The sequence below is a fragment of the Nerophis ophidion genome, linkage group LG24 (genome assembly GCF_033978795.1).
Source record: "Nerophis ophidion isolate RoL-2023_Sa linkage group LG24, RoL_Noph_v1.0, whole genome shotgun sequence".
In the NCBI taxonomy this organism is placed as follows: Eukaryota; Metazoa; Chordata; class Actinopteri; order Syngnathiformes; family Syngnathidae; genus Nerophis; species Nerophis ophidion.
Window position 1 is genome coordinate 9980471 of NC_084634.1, and position 21410 is coordinate 10001880.

A 21410-nucleotide genomic window follows, 5' to 3' on the forward strand; every position below is an offset into this window, starting at 1 on the left:
GTCATTACGACAGTATTTCACTCACATTACCTCGGCTTCCGTGACTTTCCGCGTTTAATAGTAGATCCGGTTTTTATTGGCCATTCCCACGGCTGCACAAGTGCGGAAATCCTCGGCCCCTATAACTCCCAAGTCTTTTATTTGGCCGCCCTCAGCTGCACAATGATGTTTATTGTTCTGTCTACTTCTGCGGCGCCACCTCATCAGAGGTCCACTCTGATTGGCTGTTGTCACGGACATGTCCGCCATGTTTGATGGAGTCAAGATGCAGGCGATCACCGTCATCCACCTGAAATGTATCGCGATGACTGACCAGCGGCCCTACTTTAGACCTGTTGGGCAGACCTGGGACCTTTGTGGGTCTCTTTATAGCCTTTTAGGATGACATCACTCAAAAGAAAGTTCACTTTCAAGATGTAGCGGGATAAAACGACGTTACAAAAAAAATATAAACTTTAAAATCGACAGATTGGAAGTTGATCAAAAGATTTAATGCCTCTATATTAAAGCTATTATCATATATATCTGGTTTATAACCATACTTGCCAACCCTCCCGATTTTCCTGGGAGACTCCCAAATTTTACTGCCCCTCCTGAAAATCTCCCGGGGCAAACATTCTCCCGAATTTCTCCCGATTTCCATCCGGACAACAATATTGGGGGCGTTGTCAGGCTTTCCCCTGACAGTTTGTCTATGTTGTAGTTTTTTCCTCTGCATTTGTCTGTTTCCTCTGTGTTTAGTATTTCCTGTCCTTAGTTCCTGTCTAGTTCTCTTATTTTGTCAACTTCCTGTCTTGTTCCCTGAGTGCTGTGTTCCTCCTCAGCTGCGGCTGATTGGCACCTGGCCACACCTCTTGCCAATCAGCCCGCTCCTATTTGTACCTGCTTTGTCTTGTGTCAGTTGCTGGATCATTCTGTCACAGTTATTCGGTGTCAAACCCCAAGATGCAGAGAAGGAGGCAGGCATTTGGTAAGTAAACATTATTTAATTAAATACTAAGACAAAAACAAAAGGGTACAAACAAAAAGCGCGCATATGGGCGGAATAACAAACTAAGGGTCTTTAGCATAGAAGCTAGCAAGAAACAAAAAAGGACCTAGCATGGAAGCTAGCGGGTAGGAAACAGGAAAAACTGGAAACGGCTAATGCTAACAGAAACAGCTTACCGCTACGACGACCAGGACAAAATGTAGCACGACAGGTAGTAGCTGTAACAAAACGACACGACAAGAGCGACATGTGGCAACGACAATACAAATGACAATACAATGATCCAGCAACTGACACAAGACAAAGCAGGTACAAATAGGAGCGGGCTGATTGGCAACAGGTGTGGTCGGGTGCCAATCAGCCGCAGCTGAGGAGGAACACAGCACTCAGGGAACAAGACAGGAAGCTGACAAAATAAGAGCACCAGACAGGAACTAAGGACAGGAAATACTAAACACAGAGGAAACAGACAAATGCAGAGGAAAAAACTAAAACATAGACAAACTGTCAGGGGAAAGCCTGACAGGCGTGCCTTTAAGGCACTGCCTTTAGCGTCCTCTCTCACCTGAAAAGGACTGTTATATATGTCTTCATTATCCATAGGTTTATCTATAACGCATAAAGTAGGCAGGCACGGAGCTATTTCTCAGTGTGTTTATTCCAGCCGGCACGTTAATACACTGACACACAATGTCCGGATCCCCATCATGCATTGCTACAAAACTACGGCAAGTAGTAATGTCCAAAAACATAACAGAGACGAAGCGAAAGAACGAAGACGAGACATGGCGGCGGTGAGTAAGAAGAAGAAGTACGCGTGCAAGTTGCAAAATGATTGGAAAAAATAATTTCAGGTCATCCATGACAGCTCGAAGTTGAAGGGGTATGCTGCCTGCAAATTTTGTAGATCAGACTTCTCCATTGAACACGGTGGCTGAACGGATATACTCATTCATGAAAGGATTATTTATATATATATATATATATATATATATATATATATATATATATATATATATATATATATATATATATGTATGTGTGTGTGTGTGTGTGTGTTTGTGTAAGAAAAATCACAAGATTACTTCATCTCTACAGAACTGTTTCATGAGGGGTTCTCTCAATAATCAGGAAATGATTGAGGGAACCCTTCATGAAATTGTTCTGTAGAGATGAATAAGTCTTGTGATTCCCTCAATCATCTTCTGATAATTGAGGGAACCCCTCATGAAACAGTTCTGTAGAGATGAAGTAGTCTTGTGATTTTTCCCACAAATACATATTGCGGTCTACCACGGTATCGAGCACTATTCTCTGGATAATCCAATCAAGACATATATGTATATCAGCGGTTCTTAACCAGGGTTCGATCGAACCCTAGGGGTTCGGTGGAGCCTCCACTCAAGCCACACCCGACTCATTTTGTACATAAAAACTTCTCTCTATCGGCATATTAGGGATACGGCAACAGCAGAACCCAAACTGATTTGCAGGTGTGTAATTTGTTACGAGTTCATGCACTGTGTTGGTTTTGTTCTTTGAACAAGGTGTTGTTCATTTGGTGCACCAGTAAAAGATCGTACAACTTTGTCTTGAATTTGAAAAACATTTTATTTTTCACTAAAGAAGGGTTCGGTGGATGCGCGTATGAAACTGGTGGGGTTCAGTACCTCTAACAAGGTTAAGAACCACTGATATAGTATAAGAAATATTCGGTGGGCTCAAGGTTGGCAAGTACATTTATAACGCCAAAAGAATTGCAAAGTTTGCAAGTAAATTGATATGATCAAAATAGTATCAATCGCACAGAGATTCCCAGGAGACATTGTGAGAGCTAATGAGGAAGCCACTCACATGCTCATGCGACATATAAAGGAGGAACCACAGATCTCTTCCTCCGTCAACAACAACAAGACTACTAATAATGGCAGACTTGATGAGAGACAACAAAGACTGCTTTGGGACAATTGAAGATCCAGAAACTTCTATTTTTGAGCCTGAATATAAGGAGGAGGATCTACAAGTTTAACAGATGCGGCTTTAGTCAAACACTAAGCATCATGTAGCAGTATTGCTAAGTGCTAAACAAGAACATAATAAAACTATCACTTATTGTACAATGTCTGCTCTCACTGGGATGAAGACTGATGGGATGTTTATATCTTCCCCTTTAGATCAACAATTCACCATAATTTTCACCAAAGATTAAACAAAAGTTTGTAGCAGACGCTCGTCTTCAAGCTTGTCGTCTCTTCGTCTCCATCCCCGGGTATAAATTGAATGTGCCGGATGAACAACTCCTTGATTCAAGGCTAAATCCTCCTATTATCCAGGTGAGAGTTTGATTTATGATACAAAATTAAATGTAACTTTCTAAAATCTGCATGACAGCAGTAAAAGGACACCAGGGTGTCATATATATATATATATATATATATATATATTTATATATATATATATATATATGTATATATATATATATATATAATTAGGTGGCGACTTGTTCGGGATGTACCCCGCCTTCCACCCGAGTGCAGCTGAGATGGGCTCCAGCGACCCCAAACAAGACAAGCGGTAGAAAATGGATGGATGGATATATGTATATGTATATATGTGTATGTATATATATATGTATATGTATATATATATATGTATGTATATAAATATATATATGTATGTATGTACATACATACATATAAAAACTCTGTTTCCATAGGAAGTGGGAAATTGTGTTAGATGTAAATATAAACGGAATACAATGATTTGCAAATCCTTTTCAACCCATATTCAATTGGATGTACTACAAAGACAAGATATTTGATGTGCAAACTAATAAACTTTGTTTCTTTTTGCAAATAATAATTAACTTTGAATTTCATGGCTGCAACATGTGCCAAAGTAGTTGGGAAAGGGCATGTTCACCACTGTATTACATCACCTTTCTTTTTTAAAACACTCAATAAACGTTTGGGAACTGAGGAAACTAATTGTTGAAACATTGAAAGTGGAATTCTTTCCCATTCTCGTTTTATGTAGAGCTTCAGTTGTTCAACAGTCCGGGGTCTCCGCTGTCGTATTTTACGCTTCATTATGCGCCACAAATTTTCGATGGGAGACAGGTTTGGACTGCAGGCGGGCCAGGAAAGTACCCGCACTCTTTTACTACGAAGCCATGCTGTCGTAACACGTGCTAAATGTGGCTTGGCATTGTCTTGCTGAAATAAGCAGTGGGGTCCATGATAACGTTGCTTGGATGACAACGCATGTCGCTCCAAAACCTGTATGGAACATTCAGCATTAATGGTGCCTTCAGAGATGTGTAAATTACCCATTCCTTGGGCACTAATACACCCCCATACCATCACAGATGCTGGCCTCTGAATATTTTGCCTATAACAATCTGGATTGTTATTTTCCTCTTTGTTCCGGAGGACACCACGTCCACAGTTTGAAAATAAAATTTGAAATGTGGATTCGTTGAACTACAGAACACTTTTCCACTTTGCATCAGTCCATTTTAGATGAGCTCAGGCCCAGCGAAGCGGCGGCTTCTCTGGGTGTTGTTGTAATTGGGTTTGGCTTTGCATAGTAGAGTTTTAACTTGCACTTACAGATGTAACGACCAACTGTAGTTACTGACAGTGGTTTTATGAAGTGTTCCTGAGCCCGTGTGGTGATATCCTTTACACACTGATGTCGGTTTTTGATGCAGTACCGCCTGAGGGATCAAAGGTCCGTAATATCGCTTACGTGCAGTGATTTCTCCAGATTCTCTGAACCTTTTGATGATTTTACGGAAAGTAGATGGTAAAATCCCTAAAATCCTTGCAATAGCTCGTTGAGAAATCTTGTTCTCAAACTGTTCGACAATTTGCTTGCAAAGTGGTGTACCTCACCCCATCCTTGTTTGTGAATTACTGAGCCTTTCATGGAAGCTGCTTTTATACCCTATCATGGCACCCACCTGTTCCCAATTAGCCTGCACACCTGTGGGATGTTCCAAATAAGTGTTTGATGAGCATTCCTCAACTTTATCAGTAACTTCTTTGTCACGTGTTGCTGACATCAAATTCTAAAGTTAATAATTATTTGCAAAAAAAAATAAGTATCAGTTTGAACATCAAATATGTTGTCTTTGTAGCATATTCAACTGAATATGGGTTGAAAATGATTTGCAAATCATTGTATTCCGTTTATATTTACATCTAACACAATTTCCCAACTCATATGGAAACCGGGTTTGTATACATTGTAGTTATATAATGGACATATAATTAACAATTATTATAATTGAATATGAAGAATATGTGAAAGTGTCACGTGGGGGTCGCATCTTACTGCGGAGTCATTCTCCCAAGATGCAGACGGACAACTCCGGACGAAAGCGTGAGGTAGGAGATGATTTATTTCTCATAAATCATAGCACAAACCAAAAAACAGGAAACAAGCAAAACGAAAATGCGCTGATCGCACAGGAATCATAAACTAGGAAACAGGAATAACCAAACGTAACAGTTGCATACAGCAAACAATGAAGCCAGACTGAGTGTGGCGAGAAACGTGAATAAATAGCTCTATGATTTGTGCTCGGCAGCAGGTGAGCATGCCAAACACTAACCAGAGGCAGGTGAACTCCATCAGTAACCATGGTAACCAAAACTCCATCAGTACCCATGGTAACCAAAACAAACGCAGTGGTGCACAAAACAGCAACTGGGGGAGTCCAGAACTAACAGAACATGACTAACAAAACATGATCTGGGCCACGGATCATGACAGAAAGTTGGACTCCTACCTTGTTTACTTCTGTGACGACCTCCTTACAGTTTTGTAATCAATCAGAAATATTAAGCAGCTAAAGTGCATCAAACATGGATAAGTGTGGAGAGAGTTTTGCATTTTCCCCATCATTCTTTGTAATGGATTTAAATTTGTGTAATTCTGAATTTTCTTTATGGTGCATTGACATTTCTTAAACTACCCACAAATTGCGTTATGTGTGATCATTTTGTGTTGTTTCGATTTTTTAATTTTTTTTATTTATTTTTTTTTTTGCACCATGACTAGGGAAGGTTGTTTGTATTGGGTCATATCAGTAATTTCAGTGAAAAATAAATTAAGTGAAACCTCCCTGCGGCCAAATTGAAAAAGTTGGAGTGTGGAGAAAGTTTTGCATTTTTCCCATCATGCTTTTTGTAATGGATTTAAATGTGTGTAATTCTGAATTTTTTTTATGGTGCATTGACATTTTTTTAAACTACCTGTGCCGACCTTGATGTGTCGGAATATCTTGGCTTTACCTGACACCTTTTCTTGATCAAACACTCTGAAAAACGTCTTCTTGTCCACAGGTTTATTTACCGTAAAAAGGGTAAAACTGAAAACGTACAAGCAGAAAGGATGCTTGCATTACAGACATTCATTCACAGCCAATTACACACAGAAGCATACTACGATAAAACATGCATGTGTATTGAACTTAAATGGATAAATAAATGCCACAAAATATCTAATTAAGTGCTCTGCAGTAAACTAGCTAGTAAACTTCACTATATGAATTACGAAAATTAGCATGACTGCAACTAAAACGTCCCAAATTACATCACAGCCAACAAATATTACAACTCAATCAAATATTAACACACTACTAAAAGATACGTACCGATGATACTTTGTTTGGCATGAGATTCGAGCAGATGAAAACGTTTGCAATCGTCACCAAACTAGCTTAAAGTAGACCTGAAAGGAACTCCTTGATCTGCCCTGCTAAAGTGGACATTACTGTAAACTAGGCAATGCTGCCTCCCGCTGTCTAAAGGAAGAAGTGCACCTCACTGTTGAATTCCAAAGTTAACTTAAAATCACTGGTTTTACATATATTATCAATAAATTCAACAAACAAGACGGAACACTACCCATAAATTGTGTTATGTGTGACCATTTTGTGTTGGTTAAATTTGTTTTTTTGCACCATGACTAGGGAAGGTTGTTTGTATTGGGTCATTTTAGCAATTTAAGTAAAACAATTTAAATAAAATGAAATCTCCCTGTGGCCAAATTACGAACGTTGGCGGGGCCGTAGTAATGAGACACATAGTTTCCATTCTACAGCTACTTGAAGACGTATATGGCTAAAACCCTTTCGGTACCTATAATATTCACAAGGGGGCAAATATTTTTGTTAGGAATTATGATTTGCCTTGTCACCTGTTAGCCAAATCTCAAATGTTTTCTTGAAATATCCTAGCATACATTGAACTAAGGCTGTGCAATATATCGATATACTTGATATATCGCGAGTTTGTCTGTGCGATATAGAAAACGACAATATCGTGATATTCGAGTACACATTTTCACGCAGTTGCTTTTAGTTGCGGGCATTACACTTCATGCGTTTCCCACTCTTTCTTGTCTCTCTTTCTCACGGAGCGTAAAACAAAGCGCGCTTTCTTACACACGTCACCTGTGCAACGTCACACGCTCCCGCGGAGTAGACAGCTAGCGACACGGTAACGTTAGCTTTGATGCTAAAGGTGAGGTGTGGGTGGTAATACGAGAGAAAGAAGGTGCGGATCTGGTAACAAATGGAGGAAGAAATCATTCCCAAGAAAAACAGCACGGGGTCCATCGTCTGACGGTGGTTTGGCTTCAAGCGGGAATATTCTCAAAATTAATGCGGCAAAAGCGTTGCTACAAAAAGTAGCAGCACTGCTAATATGGCATTATTTGAAAAGTCACCCACTAGAGCAGTGGTTCTCAACCTTTTTTCAGTGATGTACCCCATGTGAACATTTTTTTAATTCAAGTACCCCCTAATCAGAGCATCAATCAATGTTTATTTATATAGCCCTAAATCACAAATGTCTCAAAGGACTGCACAAACCACTACGACTACGACATCCTCGGAAGAACCCACATAAGGGCAAGGAAAACTCACACCCAGTGGGACGTCGGTGACAATGATGACTATGACAAACCTTGGAGAGGACCACAGGGGACCGAAAACAATGGATGTCGAGCGGGTCTAACATGATACTGTGAAAGTTCAATCCATTGTGGATCCAACACAGCCGCCAGAGTTCAGTTCAAAGCGGATCCAAGACAGCAGCGAGAGTCCCGCCCACAAGAAACCATCCCAAGTGGAGTCGGATCAGCAGCGTAGAGATGTCCCCAACCGATACACAGGCGAGCGGTCCATCCTGGGTCCCGACTCTAGACAGCCAGTATTTCATCCATGGCCATCGGACCGGACCCCCTCCGCAAGGGAGGGGGGGACAGAGGAGAAAAAGAAAAGAAGCGGCAGATCAACTGGTCTAAAAAGGAGGTCTGTTTAAAGGCTAGAGTATACAAATGAGTTTTAAGGTGAGACTTAAATGCTTCTACTGAGGTAGCATCTCGAACTGTTACCGGGAGGGCATTCCTGAGTACTGGAGCCCGAACGGAAAACGCTCTATAGCCCGCAGACTTTTTTTGGGCTTTAGGAATCACTAATAAACCGTAGTCCTTTGAACGCAGATTTCTTGCCAGGACAAATGGTACAATACAATCGGCAAGATAGGATGGAGTTAGACAGTGTAGTATTTTATACGTAAGTAGTAAAAGCAATTTTGGTTGAAAAAAAGAGATAAAGAAGTAAAATACCGCACTATGTCATCAGTTTCTGATTTATTAAATTGCGTAACAGTGCAAAATATTGCTCATTTGTAGTGGTCTTTCTTGAACTATTTGGAAAAAAATATATAAAAATAACTAAAAACTTGTTGAAGAATAAACAAGTGATTCAATTATGAATAAAGGTTTCTACACATAGAAGTAATCATCAACTTAAAGTGCCCTCTTTGGGATTGTAATAGAGATCCATCTGGATTCATGAACTTAATTCTAAACTTTTCTTCACAAAAAGAGAAATCTTTAACATCAATACTTATGGAACATGTCCACAAAAATGAATATTGCATTGTTGCATTTCTTTTCACAGTTTATGAACTTACATTCATTTTTTGTTGAAGTATTATTCAATAAATATATTTATAAAGGAATAAAGGATTTTTTAATTGTTGCTATTCTTAGAATATTTAAAAAAAAAATCTCACATACCCCTTGGCATACTTTCAAGTACCCCCAGGGGTACGCGTACCCCCATTTGAGAACCACTGCACTAGAAAATAAGGAGTGTTTGAAACTCTGTACGTCAACCTTTCCGTTATGTGCCACAGCCACAAAATACAGAAGCAACCATTTCTAGATTAACACCGTATGAAAAACAGGAACCGTCCACATAGCGAAGGACATACACTATTTGATTTCCTATTATGCAGCTCATTTTTATTTGACACTTATTAAAATATCTTGTGGGCTTCACGGTGGCAGAGGGGTTAGTGCGTCTGCCTCACAATACGAAGGTCCTGCAGTCCTGGGTTCAAATCCAGGCTAGGGATCTTTATGTGTGGAGTTTGCATGTTCTCCCCGTGAATGTGTGGGTTCCCTCCGGGTACTCCGGCTTCCTCCCACTTCCAAAGACATGCACCTGGGGATAGGTTGATTGGCAACACTAAATTGGCCCTAGTGTGTGAATGTGAGTGTGAATGTTGTCTGTCTATCTGTGTTGGCCCTGCGATGAGGTGGCGACTTGTCCAGGGTGTACCCCGCCTTCCGCCGGATTGTAGCTGAGATAGGCGCCAGCGCCCCCCGTGACCCCGAAAGGGAATGAGCGGTAGAAAATGGATGGATGGACGGATGAAATATCTTGTGTGACATCATGCACAAAAGTGCACTTTATTTGTTTTTAACTATTGTAGTGGCGTTCTGTACACAAAGTGCACTTTAATTTAGTCTTGTTTTGATACATCATCCTGGTGACATCATGCACAAATAGTTTGTTTTAAAAAGTCTCTGACAATCTTGCACTTTCTGTTTTGTAAATGACATGAATGTTGAATATGTTGAATGTTTTAATGTTGTTAAGATCCGTACTTGGATCTTCTCATATTATTGTTGCTTTGTTTCATTTTGATATCACTCTGTAGTTTGACGTGCTTATTTCCTGTTTACTTGCTGGGACTCTACTGTAACGCCTGTTCGGCATCGTGGTGCCGGGTTCGATTCCTTCGGGGATGCGTCAAACGTGAACAGAACAAAGGTAAGATCTTAAAAGTTTTAATGAACAAAAAGGGAGCTCTGAACAGAAATACTGGAGCTAATAAAAAGCAAACCAAAAACGCTAGTATGAGCACTAGGATATACAAACTGAAAACTAAACTGGCACGTAGGCACAAAAGAGGAAACAAAACGTTCAGCATGAGAGCTGGAATGAACAAATGGCTTAGCATAAAAGCTCGCGAGAATGTACATACGTGAAAGCAGCTGCAGGCGTAACTCGTTGCGTGAAAAGCAAATTAGAGTCCCAGAAAGAATAAACAGAAGAGGCTGGCTTATAAAGGGAAGGTGATTAACAGAGACAGGTGTGCAGGGGCCGGGAGTAGCAGCTGAAACTAATAAGTAACCATAGAAACGAACAAAAACAGGAAATAAGCACGTCAAACAACGGAGTGATATCCAAATGAAGCAAAGCAACAATAATATGAGAAGATCCAAGTACGGATGTTAAAGGGGAACATTATCACAATTTCAAAAGGGTTAAAAACAACTGAAGCAGTTCTCAGTGGCTTGTTGTATTTTTTTAAGTTCTTTTCAAAATTTTACCGGTCCCGGAATATCCCTTAAAAAAAAGCTTTAAAGTGCCTTATGTTCGCTCTCTCGAAGCCACTGTTCATTTTCCTGTGACGTCATACAGTGCTGCCAATGTAAACAAACAATGGTGAATAGCACAGCAAGATATAGCGACATTAGCTCGGATTCAGACTTGGATTTCAGCGGTTTAAGCCATTCAACAGATTACGCATGTATTTAAACGGATGGTTGGAGTATTGAAGAAGAAACTGAAGCTATTGACGCTAGCATGGCCGAATAGCTGCGTTAGCATCGCCGGTAAAATGTGCGGACCAAACGATCAGGACTTTCGCATCTTGTGACACTGGAGCAACTTAAATCCGTCGATTTGTTAGTGTTATTTTCGCATTAAATGTGGGTGGAAGGGAACGTAATATAGTTTCAAATGTACATACAGCTATAGCCTAAATAGCATGTTAGCATCGATTAGCTGGCAGTCACGCCGCGACCAAATATGTCTGATTAGCACATAAGTCAGCAGCATCAACAAAACTCACCTTTGTGATTCCGTTGACTTTATCGTTGCAAATGAAGCGTAAAATACGACAGCGAAGAACCCGGACTTTTGAACCACTGAAGCTCTACATACATCTCTGTGCCATGTCTGTCTTAGCATCGCCGGTAAAATGTGCAGACACTCTGGCACATTCAATGGGGGTCTGGCGGCAGATTTCTTGCCACTTTCGCATCTTCGGGCCAGTGGTGCAACTTGAATCCCTCCCTGTTAGTGTTGTTACACCCTCCGACAACACACCGACGAGGCATGATGTCTCCAAGGTTCCAAAAAATATTCGAAAAAACGGAAACTAACAGAGATGAGACCCTAAAGTGTTGGAGAAAATGAAAATGGCGGCTTTCTTACCTAGGCAACGTCACGTACTGACGTCATCGCTTCAAGAGGGCTGAACAGAAAGGCGTTTAATACGCCAAAATTCACCCATTTAGAGGTCGGAAATCGGTTAAAAAAATATATGTTTTTTTTTCTGCGTCATCTAGGTATATATTGACGCTTACATAGGTCTGGTGATAATGTTCCCCTTTAACATATGTAGACACATAGAATCATCATACTGCTGTGATTACACAGTTGTGATCAAAATTATTCAACCCCCACACAATTTTGGTGTTTTAGCAAGTTGGACATTTATTCCGTATTTTGTTTATAGTCATATCAAATAAAGATGTGTCAAATAGACAAATGCAACTTAAATTGGAACACTGTATTTTACAAAATACCAGAAAAGGAAATTTTTCTTAATATCTCATTGACAAAATGATTCAACCCCCTAGTTACATGCATCTTTAGTACTTAGTAGAACACCCTTTGGCAGTAATGACATCCTTCAAAGGTGATACATAACCGGACACAAGCTTCTTGCAACCATCTACAGGTATTTTAGCCCATTCCTCTTGGGCAAAGGCCTCCAGTTCATTCATATTCTTGGGCTTGTGTGCTGCAACTGCCTTCTTCAAGTCCCACCACAGGTTTTCTATAGGATTTAGGTCTGGCGACTGTGAAGGCCACTTCAGAGTCTTCCAGCTCTTCTTCTGCAACCACTCTGATGTTGATTTGGAGGTATGCTTGGGATCGTTGTCCTGTTGGAAGGTCCAACGTCTCCCAAGCCTCAGCTTCGTCACTGACTTCATGACATTTGCAGCTAATATATCCTGGTAGGAAATAGAATTCATAATGCCTTGAACGCGCTGGAGATTCCCGGTACCTGAGGCTGAGAAACAGCCCCAGAGCATGATTGACCCCCCACCATGCTTAACAGTAGGAAAGGTGTTCTTCTCTTTGTAAGCTTCATTTTTTTCTCCACCAGACATAACGTTGATTCATAGGCCCAAAGAGTTCCAGTTTTGTCTCATCACTCCATAGAACAGTTTCCCAAAACCTTTGGGGTTTGTCCAGATGATTTTTGGCATACTGGAGTCCATTTTCCTTGTGCCTGGTAGTCAGAAGTGGGGTGCGCCTGGGAGTTCTGGCATGGAGGCCTTCATCTCGTAGTGCGCGCCTTATTGTCTGGGACAAAACCTGCGTTCCTCCCTCTGCAATGTCCTGTTGTAGTTCCTCAGCTGTTACCCGGGGGTTTTTCACCACTGTACGCACACAGTATCCTCTTTCTACCACGCCCAGGTAGTGTTTCCACTGTGCCTTTAGCTTTAAACTTGCAAATTATGCTCCCAACTGTGTCTCTTGGAATGTGTAATGTCTTTGCTATTTTCTTCTATCCATATCCTTTCTTATGAAGAGAAATTACCTCCTCTCTTGACTTCTTTGACCACTCCCTGGACTTCACCATGTTGCAAATACACCATTGACCATCTACAAGAAGCTGAGTGTCACAGTCTTTTTCAATCAGTTTAAATGTTGCTCGTTATGGTTCCAATCACATCTACAGATGTTTTCATCACCTGATTGAAAAGACCTTATTCAAATTCTGTCCTTAAGAGTTATGATCTTCAAGGAGTTGAATAATTTTGTCAATGAGATATTAAGAGAAATGACATTATTTGGTATGTTACAGAATATAATCTTGTAATTCAAGTTGCATTTATCTATTTGACACATCTTTATTTGATATGACTATAAACAAAATACGGAATAAATGTCCAACCTGCTAAAACACCAAAATTGTGTGGGGGTTGAATAATTTTGATCACAACTGTATGCATCAAGTGTTCATTCAAGGCTCAGGCAAAATATCGAGATATATATCGTGTATCGTGACATGACCTAAAAATATCGAGATATTAAAAAAAGGCCATATCGCCCAGCCCTACATTGAACTGCATTGGATTTAGCATATTTAAAGCACCAAATCCTCTGTTTGCGACTCGGAGATCGTGCAATTCCGACGTAGACTTTCAAGACGCAGCACTTGGCACGTTTGCGTTTCTTTTCATGACGAACGGCACCTGGGACCGATGGAAGTCCTCCCTGGAAGTACAGTTCAATCATCTTCTCACTACAAAGACGCGTGGAACGTTAAAACTGTTGCAAAATGTACAACAGCAGGGGGCTGTTTACTCTCGCTGTTGAGGAATGACCTTATCGGGATTAAATGGGAGGGCGCCGACCTCAATCAAGGAAATAATGAGTCTTGCTGGACTCTTTAATTAACCAACAAGCACACAATGAGTCAGAAAACAAAGGTAATTACAGATCAAATTCTGATTGAATTCATTCAGATCCTCTCAGCCGACTCGATGCCTTATTGAATTTTTACTGGACCTTCCGTGCAGCTTTCTCCCACAAAATGACTGGCCGATAAATTTGGAATGGCCATTCGATATTTCACGGGCCGGCGTGTGCGTCTGTCAGCAGGTGAGATATGATAATACAATAAAAGGCATTTGCTTCAAGATAAAAACAAGTGGAGTGTGACTGACTCCATCTTGCCCGAGTAATGAAGACTATTCATGATTGGCGTCGCTGATAGAAGCCGTGGATCACACACACACATTTCTTCTCTCTTTGCGCGCTTCAGTGTCATGAATCACAATGTGTCCTATTATGTTCCTTCAGAAGTACAAACACACACACACACACACACACACACGACTTCTCTAATCTGTCATCACCGCATCTTCACCAACGACGGTCAATACTCATGCAGCACCCACTTATCCTGTGCCTGCGTGTGTGTGTGTGTGTGTATACAGTTTGTGTGTGTGTGTGTGTGTGTGTGCGCACTGCAGCAGTGAAAAAAGCATTGCACCATCTGTATTTTTGTCTTAGCGGTGCTTTGCTCCAACAATGGAAGACTACTGTGATCATGTGACTAATCTTATTTCACGCTGAAACATCCAGGTGAAAAGATGAGGGCTATATTTGGAGGTTAATTTGGGTCTCTTTTTTTTTAACAAGGGCTTTTTTTTGGGACGATAAATTAATGCACCTGTATTTTTTTATAGGTTTTAATATTTTTTTGCGGCAAATTATGCTAATAATGTATTTATTTTTTGGGGCAATATATTTGTGTGTTTTAAAATCCAGTGTAAAACAAATTTAGTGTCAATGTTTAAAAATTCAGTGTGTAAAAATGGGCAAAATATATTTTGTGAAAAAAAAAATCAGTGTATAAAAATTCCTGCTTAAAAAAATGTTATGCAGAAAAATTCAGTATATAAAAAATTAGAGGGGAAAAAATGCTGTGTAAAAAAAATCAGTGGAGAAAAATTTAGTGTAAAACAAATTTAATGGAAAAAAATATGTATACAAAAATTCTGTGTGAAAAAACAAAGATTATGCAGGAAAATTCAATGTATAAAAACTTAGATTGAATGAAAATCTGTGTAAAAAAATTCAGTGCAGAAAATGTCAATGTTTAAAAATTCAGTGTGTAAAAATGTGCAAAAATGTGCAAAATATATTTTGTGGAGAAAAAAATCAGTGTATAAAACTTCTGCTTGAAAAAAATTTTATGCAGAAAATATCAGTATATAAAAAATTAGAGGGGAAAAAATGCTGTGTAAAAAAAATCAGTGGAGAAAAATTCAGTGTAAAAAAAATTTAATGGAAAAAAATATGTATACAAAAATTGAATGAAAATCTGTGTAAAAAAATTCAGTGCAGAAAATGGCAATGTTTAAAAATTCAGTGTGTAAAAATGTGCAAAATATATTTTGTGAAAAAAAAATCAAGGTATAAAAATTCTGCTTAAAAAAATGTTATGCAGAAAAATTCAGTATATAAAAAATTAGAGGGGAAAAAATGCTGTGTAAAAAAAATCAGTGGAGAAAAATTCAGTGTAAAAAAAATTTAATGGAAAAAATATGTATACAAAAATTCTGTGTAAAAAACAAAGATTATGCAGGAAAATTCAATGTATAAAAACTCAGATTGAATGAAAATCTGTGTAAAAAAATTCAGTGCAGAAAATGTCAATGTTTAAAAATTCAGTGTGTAAAAATGTGCAAAAATGTGCAAAATATATTTTGTGGGAAAAAAAATCAGTGTATAAAACTTCTGCTTGAAAAAATGTTATGCAGAAAATTTCAGTATATAAAAAATTAGAGGGGAAAAAATGCTGTGTAAAAAAAATCAGTGGAGAAAAATTCAGTGTAAAACAAATTTAATGGAAAACAATATGTATACAAAAATTCTGTGTAAAAAAAACAAAGATTATGCAGGAAAATTCAATGTATAAAAACTCAGATTGAATGAAAATCTGTGTAAAAAAATTCAGTGCAGAAAATGTCAATGTTTAAAAATTAAGTGTGTAAAAATGTGCAAAATATATTTTGTGGGAAAAAAATCAGTGTATAAAACTTCTGCTTGAAAAAAATGTTATGCAGAAAATTTCAGTATATAAAAAATTAGTGGGGAAAAAATGCTGTGTAAAAAAATCAGTGGAGAAAAATTCAGTGAAAAACAAATTTAATGGAAAAAAATATGTATACAAAAATTCTGTGTAAAAAAACAAAGATTATGCAGGAAAATTCAATGTATAAAAACTCAGATTGAATGAAAATCTGTGTAAAAAAATCCAGTGCAGAAAATGTCAATGTTTAAAAATTCAGTGTGTAAAAATGTGCAAAAATGTGCAAAATATATTTTGTGGAAAAAAAAATCAGGGTATAAAACTTCTGCTTGAAAAAAATGTTATGCAGAAAATTTCAGTATATAAAAAATTAGAGGGGAAAAAATGCTGTGTAAAAAAAATCAGTGGAGAAAAATTCAGTGTAAAACAAATTTAATGGAGAAAAATATGTATACAAAAATTCTGTGTAAGAAAAACAAAGATTATGCAGGAAAATTCAATGTATAAAAACTCAGATTGAATGAAAATCTGTGTAAAAAAAATTCAGTGCAGAAAATGTCAATGTTTAAAAATTCAGTGTGTAAAAATGTGCAAAATATATTTTGTGAAAAAAAATCAGTGTATAAAAATTCTGCTTAAAAAAATGTTATGCAGAAAAATTCAGTATATAAAAAATTAGAGGGGAAAAAATCAGTGGAGAAAAACTTCAGTGTAAAACAAATTTAGTGCAAAAAAATCAATGTATAAAAATTCTGCCTAAAAAAATGTAATGCAGAAAAATTCTGAGAGAAAAAAAAATCACTGGTGAATACTTCAGCGTAGAAAAATTACGTGTAAAACAAATTTGGTGCAAAAAAATCCGAGTATAAAAATGTTGTGTAAAAACAATTCAGTGCAAAAAAATTCAGTGTGTAAAAAATCTGTGTAAAGCTAATTTAATGCAGCAAAAAATCAGTGTATAAAAATTCAGAGTGAAAACAATTCTGTTTAAAAAAATCAGAGGAGAAAACTTCAGCCTATAAAAATTCACTGTAAAACAAATTTAGTGCAAAAAAATCAGTATATAAAAATTCAGTGTGTAAAAATGTGCTAAATATATTTAGTGCAAAAAAAAAATTTGTGTATAAATATTATGCTTAAAAAATGTTACGCAGAAAAATTTATATAAAAAATTTGAGGGAAAAAATCAGTGGAGAAAAACTTCAGTGAAAAACAAACTTAGTGCAAAAAAATCAATGTACAACAATTCTGCCTAAAAAAATGTAATGCAGAAAAATTCTGAGAGAAAAAAATATTAGTGGAGAATACTTCAGCGTATAAAAATTACGTGTAAAACAAATTTAGTGCAAAAAAATCAGTGTATAAAGACGTTGTGTAAAAACAATTCAGTGCAAAAAAATTCACTGTGTAAAACATCTGTGTAAAGCAAATCTTATGCAGCAAAAAAATCAGTGTATAAAAATTCAGTGTGAAAACAATTCTGTGTAAAAAAAATCAGTGGAGAAAACTTCAGCGTATAAAAATTCAGTGTAAAAGTAATTTAGTGCAAAAAAATCAGTATACAAAAATTCAGTGTGTAAAATTGTGCAAACTATATTTAATGCAAAAATATTCAGTGTATAATAATTCAGAGAGAAAAATATGTTGTGTAAAAAAAATTATTGGAGAAAACTTCAGTGATAAAAAAAATTCAGTGTAAAACAAATTTAGTGCAAAGAAATCAGTAAAAAAAAATCTGTGTGAAAAGAAAATTAATGCAGAAAAACTCAACGTATAAAAACTCAGAGTGAAAGAAATTCTGTGTAAAAAAAAAATTTGTGCAGAAAATGTCAATGTTTAAAAATTCAGTGTGTAAAAATGTGCAAAATATATTTAGTCCAAAAAAATCAGTGTATAAAAAGTATGTGTAAAAAATGTAAAGCAGAAAAAAATCAGTGTATAAAAATTCAGAAAAAAAATGTGTAAAAAAAAATTATTGGAGAAAACTTCAGCGATAAAAGTTCAGCGTAAAACAAATTTAGTGCAAAAAAATCTGTATATAAAGATTATGTGTAAAAAGAAAACTAATGCAGAAAAATTCAATGTATAAAAACTCAGTGAAAGAAATTGTGTAAAAAAAATCAGTGCAGAAATGTCAATGTTTAAAAATTCAGTGTGTAAAAATGGTGTGCAAAATATATTTAGTGCAAAAAAATCAGTGCATAAAAATTCTGCCCAAAAAAAATGTTATTCAGAAAAATTCAGTATATAAAAATTCAGAGAGAAAAAAATGCTGTGTAAAAAAAACAGTGGAAAAAACTTCAGTGTAAAACAAATTTAGTGCAAAAAAATCAGTGTATAAATATTCTGCCTAAAAAAATATAATGTAGAAAAATTCTGAGAGAAAAAAAAAATCAGTGGCAAAAACTTCAGCATATAAAAATTCTGTGTAAAACAAATTTAGTGCAAAAACATCATTGAGTAAAAACATTTCAGTGCGGAAAAATTCAGTGTATAGAACAGATTTAATGCAGAAAAAAATCAGTGTATAAAAATTCCGAGTGAAAACAATTGTGTAAAAAAAATCAGTGGAGAAAACTTCAGCGTGTAAAAATTTTATGTAAAACAAATTTAGTGCAAAGAAAAATCACTGTATAAAAATTATGTGTAAAAACTATTAAGCGCAGAAAAATTCAGAGTGTAAAAAATCTGTGTAAAGCTTATTTAATGCCGAAATAATCAATGTATAAAAATTCAGAGTGAAAACAATTATTTGTAAAAAAAAAAAAATCAGTGCAGGAATATTCGTTGCTTTAAAATTCAAGACCTATTTTGAGTGAGATAAGATTGAAGCGCCTCATTGGCTGCTTCTTTGACACAATTGCTTCAGTCTTAATTTACTGGAAGTGAGCCTACAAATATTTCTGTGCGAAAATTTTAAACACTGAATTTCAACAAACTGAATTTTTAAACATACTTTTTGCTAACACCTTGTTTTTCGGTAAAAAAAATTCAATTCACAAAATTCAAAAGCAAAAAAAAGAACATATCAATCAAAGGTTGAAATTTATTATAATTTTTGCTATTATGACAAATATGTCCATAGAAAATCTTATTGATAATTATTATATATATTTTACAAGCTTGTTTGATACGAATTAATTAAAAAATATAGCAAGAACAGGTCAATTGTAATATTAGATTATTTTAATAAAGATTGTTAAAAGGGTTTAAAATGTCATTTAATGGTGAAAAATAAGATGTATTAGTTAGCTTATTCTGCGATGAGGTGGCGACTTGTCCAGGGTGTACACCGCCTTCCGCCCAATTGTAGCTGAGATAGGCACCAGCGCCCCCCGCGACTTCAAAGGGAATGAACGGTAGAAAATGGATGGATGGATTTAGCTTATTTCTACTAGAGATGTCCCCATTTTTTAAATTTCCATCCATCCATTTTCTACCGCTTATTCCCTTTGGGGTCGCGGGGGGCGCTGGTGCCTATGTCAGCTACAATCGGGCGGAAGGCGGTGTACACCCTGGATAAGTCGCCCCCTCATCGCAGGGCATTTAAAAAAAAAAAAAAGTGTATTAATCAATCCAACAAAACAATACACAACAATACCATAATAATGCAATCCAATACCAAATCCAAACCCGGCCCAACAACATTCAGAATAGCAATAAACAGACCAATTTACTATTGAAGAGGTTAAAAGTTGTCATATTTACTAAAGATAGCAAACTAGAAATTATTATTAGTAGTAGTAGTATGTTGCAAGCAAAGTTTTTCAAACACAAAAGTCTAACAAGTCTCACATTTGGTTAATGATTTAAAGTTATTGATAAAACTTTGAAGATGTTAAAAAGTAAAAAAGCTCTTAAATTATCCTTTTGGAGGAATTTAATCATCAATCAATCAATCAATCAATGTTTATGTATATAGCCCTTAATCACCAGTGTCTCAAAGGGCTGCACAGACCACAACACAAACCACAACGACATCCTCAGTAGAGCCCACATAAGGGCAAGGAAAAACTCACCCCCAGTGGGACGTCGGTGACATTGACTATGAGAAAGCTTGGAGAGGACCGCATATGTGGGGACTGAAAGCAATGGATGTCGAGCGAGTCTAACATGATACTGTGAAAGTTCAATCCATAGTGGATCCAACACAGTAGCGAGAGTTCCTTCCATAGTGGAGCCAACAGGAAACCATCCCAAGCGGAGGCGGATCAGCAGCGCAGAGATGTCCCCAAAGCTGTCCAACACGCCGGATTGTAGTCAGCTGGAGGCGTGTCTTAATGAAATTAAACAATGGATGTTCGCTAACTTTTTGCAAACGGAAATGCTGATTATCGGTCCTGCTAGACACCGACCTCTATTTAATAATACAACTTTAACATTTGGCAACCAATTAAACAAGGCAACTCGGTAAAGAATCTGGGTATTATCTTCGACCCAAGTCTCTCCTTTGAGTCACACATTAAAGGCGTTACTAAAACGGCCTTTTTCATCTCTGTAATATCGCTAAAATTAGCTCCATTCTGTCCACTAAAGACGCTGAGATCATTATCCATGTTTGTTACGTCTCGCCTCGATTACTGTAACGTATTATTTTCGGGTCTCCCCAAGTCTAGCATTAAAAGATTACAGTTGGTACAAAATGCGGCTGCTAGACTTTTGACAAGAACAAGAAAGTTTGATCACATTACGCCTGTACTGGCTCACCTGCACTGGCTTCCTGTGCACTTAAGATGTGACTTTAAGGTTTTACTACTTACGTATAAAATACTACACGGTCTAGCTCTAGCCTATCTTGCCGATTGTATTGTACCATATGTCCCGGCAAGAAATCTGCGTTCAAAGGACTCCGGCTTATTAGTGATTCCCATAGCCCAAAAAAAGTCTGCGGGCTAGAGAGCGTTTTCCGTTCGGGCTCCAGTACTCTGGAATGCCCTCCCGGTAAAAGTTTGAGATGCTACCTCAGTAGAAGCATTTAAGTCTCACCTTAAAACTCATTTGTATACTCTAGCCTTTAAATAGACCCCCTTTTTAGACCAGTTGATCTGCCGTTTCTTTTCTTTTTCTCCTCTGTCCCACTCTCCCTTGTGGAGGGGGTCCGGTCCGGTGGCCATGGATGAGGTGCTGGCTGTCCTGAGTCGGGACCCAGGATGGACCACTTGCATGTGTATCGGCTTGGGACATCTCTGCGCTGCTGATCCGCCTCCGCTTGGCATGGTTTCCTGCTGGCTCCACTGTGGACGGTACTCTCTCTGCTGTATTGGATGCACTTTGGACTGGACTCTCACGGTTGTGTTGGATCCACTATGGATTGAACTTTTACAGTATCATGTTAGACCCGCTCGACATCCATTGCTCTCGGTTCCTCTGGGGTCCTCTCCAAGGTTTCTCATAGTCATCATTGTCACCGACGTCCCACTGGG